The sequence below is a fragment of the Dermacentor silvarum genome, chromosome 3, assembly GCF_013339745.2.
Source record: "Dermacentor silvarum isolate Dsil-2018 chromosome 3, BIME_Dsil_1.4, whole genome shotgun sequence".
Classification (NCBI taxonomy): Eukaryota; Metazoa; Arthropoda; class Arachnida; order Ixodida; family Ixodidae; genus Dermacentor; species Dermacentor silvarum.
The window spans coordinates 79,562,412-79,566,665 of NC_051156.1; positions in this window are offsets into that span (position 1 = coordinate 79,562,412).

Consider the following 4,254-nt stretch of genomic DNA (forward strand, 5'->3'; position numbering starts at 1 on the left):
CAGCTTTTCCCCTGCAGGTCATGTCTTTCAAGACCATTTCAACTTCATCACTAGTTATAGAAGGAGCCTCTGTATCCTGTTCATCACTACTTCCAATGAAGGTTGCGTGGCTGTTCTGGGTACCGTACATGTCAGTATAGAATTCTTTTGCTGCTTTTACTATACATCTTGCCCTGTCCTTTGCGAAGTTTTCTTCTCATTGATTTCATACTAGGGCCATCTTTACTGCTGCCTCGATCTCTCCGACGTTATAATTTCGAATATTGCTCACTTTTTTTTCTCGCTATCCTCTATTTCTGAGCATTACAGTAATATGCATATAAACTTTGTAACCATGCGTAAGAAATTACCCATGCGCAAAAAATGTTTAAGGCGAGATCAAGGCGCGAGTACTGAGAGCCAGGAAGCTAAATAGTAAATTAGGGTATTTGCCTACCTTCGCTTACATTAGCCCTTTCGGCCATAGTGGTGTGAATTAATAACATTACAGGAAATAGTCTTGATGCATAGTCGTGATGCATAGTCTTGATGCACTTGTTAGAAGCTTTGGCCAAGTGCGGCGAGAAAAGCATTGGTCTACCGAAAAATCAAGATAAAAAAGCAACAGTAACAGTAACACTCTTCGTTTCTCTTCCGGACAGCGTCAGTGGCAAAAAAATTTCGACATTTGGCTTGATAATTTGATTGTTTAATGTAAATGTGTTGAATAGCAGCTCAAGCAAAAAATCTATGGGATACGTGGTATTCGCGGCTCATATGATAGCTTAATTGTTTTGCGGTGTGCTAATTTGACGTGACCAGAGCTGCAGTGGTTGTAAAATCGAGGTTGGGAGTAACTTCGTTTTTATTGCCAATTATATGGATACTTCAAGCAGATTTCTGCCGTCGCCGTCGGCGTGAGGTTCCGTATAAAGTCAAAGGGCGATAAAATCGTCGCCGCGCGCCGTATGTGCGAGTGAAAGCGCGCGTGGGACGCGCTCTCTCACGGAGAGCGAACGCACGGCGGAAAGCAAACGCGACTTCCGTGGCGCGAAACGCCGTGGTGGTATGGGACGGAGGGAGGGAGGGAGGGGGGGGGCCACGCTTTGCTGCGGCACCAAATGTGTATCTTGCAACCGGGCGCAAGGGGAACTGGCGACACAATCTCCCACGCGAAAGGAGCAAAGCGGGAAGGCAGCGCGGGAGGAAGGCGGCTTCCACTCTGCCAACAAATGCGTTCATGTACTTTGCGCTCTGCGCTTGGTTCTTTATTATGTTTGCGCCGGTACGGGCTGCCGGTTTGCCGCGCGCGCCGTATCTTGCAAGCGATCTCCACACGGCTCTGAGCTTTGTATGCACTGTGCATTCGGCCGCTCAGTTTCCGTTGAAGCGATAGACCGCACGAACCTTCGCTCGCTGCGGCGGCTGCGCTTGCTGCCAGCGTTTGACAAAAGTGGTTGTCTGCGGTCATCGAGTGTGATCTATTCATGTGTGCTTGGGCGCGCTGACACTACGCTTGTTAATTACGTTAGTAAGTGAATGTGTCCAACTTTATGTAGCATGCAGCCGATAAAACTACTATCCCTACTCCGAATAGCTCTCTGCTAATTTGATATCGCAATTGATGCTTCGCCTTTCGGGCGAAACTGCAATATTTTTTAACACGAAAGTGTTTTATGCCGGGGTCCACCAAGACTTCACTGACGTATTTCCGTCACGGAAATACGTCATAGAACATAATACAAAGAAAGAAACCAGAAGAAAAAGTTCCACAAACATGCAAAATTTGGAAATCGAACCCACGACCTCTCGGTCCGCGACGATAGATCGCCGAGCGTTTAACCCATTGCGCCACAAACGCATTTGCAGAGAGCTACACAGACGCGCCTTATATATCTAACACTCCTCCGTGTACCCGCGCTCTTGCTCGGGGCGGTGCCGCCGCCTACGAGCAGAAAAGAGAAGTACTGCATTATGACACTAACGCGCACCGACAGTGAACGCTTCGGTGGTCTCAGCACTACGACGCCTCGATGCCAGCATTCGAAGGGACGCTGGCATCAAGAAGCACTACCAACGCCACCTAGGTGGCGTTCACCGTACTCAGCACAGCGGAGCGTGGCCTCCGCAATTAGCTCTGAAAATGTTTCTGAAGTTGATCGCGGAGGCTGCAATTACGACGCGCTGTACGCGCTGATTTGACTCGGTGACGATTCAGTTACGTGCTTTGTCTTGCGCGTTGTATTAGTGTGTCAGTTACGTGCTTCGTCTTTCGCGTTGTGCTAGCGTGTGCAGCGTAGTGCAGCTTCCATATGCACGACGGTTGCTCATGGTCATCGACGTTGGTAGTCGTGATGGAGGAGACGTGCCACCAGGCGTCAGCGTGGGTGCATCAACGCCTAAGGGCGCTTTAGCCACAAAACACCAATAGACATTATATATCAATGTGCAATAAACATTACACTACTTCTGTGAAGACACGTTTCACTTTCGTGTTCTATACCGATTCCTATATAAGAGGGATCAACCACATTTTTTTCTATGTTTCCCGAAGCGTTCTCTACAAGCATAGTGCGCATGTTTGTTGTTGAAAGGCATATTTACTCATTAGGGACTGTTATTTAGCTAAACATGTCAAATAAACACAAATGGTATTGATGTGTATGTAGATTATTTATCAATAAAAACAAAGAAGACTCAGTGATCTCGTTTGCACAGCGTGTTCGCTACATTAAGAAGGAACCGAATATTGCTTCGAGAATCTCGGCCTACGAATATGAAGTACTCAGCGCGCACTTCGACTGAGAACAGGAGGTCTCAACACTTGTGATAAGCTTCTCTTTACTTTTGGCTGTTATATTTCTTTGTTCGAGCATTACAAAAGCCATCATAATGTTTCACAGAAGTGAAATCCGAATTCTTGCGCCCTTGCAATATTAAATATAAAGCTGCACATTCTTGAAGGAATACATTTTTTGTACGTACACAGCCTTAACAGACACCCTGGTGTCTTCATTAGACAGCATATCCGTAATATTACTAAACAATGTATCATGCTTTTATAAGCTTTTCCACACGATATGTCAAGCAAAAAAAAAAATTGCTCTACACGAACGAATTCAGGGCCGAAAGCATTAAGCACAATGTGCCGAAGGAGGCTTTAGTGTGTAGCTCTTTTGAGATGCTACTGTGAAAGGCTAGTTTTCTCGACGAATATTTCGTTTCCTTACGTAGCCTTTATGATAGGTTTCGCTTCCGTCTTTTGATGTTTCAGTGATTTTCGATCGGCTGCTACTTAAGGATATAGGATTCTGCTTAGTAGTTAATAATTAACTCATGGTTTTATTGCGATAGCAATTATATGGACACTCAAAAGCAGATTTCTGCCGTCGGCGTCGCCGTCGCCGTCGCCGTGAGGTTCCGTATGACGTCAATGGAGATGAAATCGTCGCCGCGCGCCGAACGCTGTATGTGCGAGTAAAAGGGCGCGAGGGGCGAGCGCTTTCACGGGGAGTGAACGCACGGCGGAGAACAAACGCGCATTCTGCGCCGTGCTCGCTTAAGGGCTGCAGAAGTAAGCGTCTCTTTCCTCCTTTACAATCACCATATATGTAGAGCAAACGCGCCTTCTTCTGACGCGCGAGAGGCCGTGGGGGAGGGGGAGGGAAGGGAAGGGAGGCGACGTTTAGCTGCGGCACCAAGTGCCTATTTATATCAGAGGCTCCGGCAACAGTCACCAACGCCGCACGCATTTTGAGCGAACGCGTGCAAAACGCCGACGGCGTCGACAATAGTTCTGCATGCGTGTTGCCGGTGCTGCTGCATGTCCAAGTTTATACAGCTGATAAAGCTAATATCATTACTCCGTATAGCTCTCTACAAATTTGCTATCGCAATTGATGCTTTGCCTTTCAGGTGAAACTGCGACAACTTTTTAAGCAACGACGGTCATAGAGGACATATGATTCACAATAAGGGGAGTGCTTGAATAGGTCAACAGTGGGTAAACAAGGGAAGCGTCTGCCTTAAGTCCACGTTATCGGGAATGGAAGAAAAGTGCTCTTGTCAAAATCTTGACTCCTGGCTTAGGCTTACCTTGTTTGGTGACTGATGAAGAAGAGTAAAGTTATTTTATGGAAATTGTTTCTTTCGGTCAGAATAATTATTCATATTTTTCTGAATCTTCCTTGCAAAGTCGCAGCAGTCACAAGCTAATTGTTAAGTAACGCTTAAATTACACTGTGAAATGAAAGCAGCGAGACAATCTGTAATAAT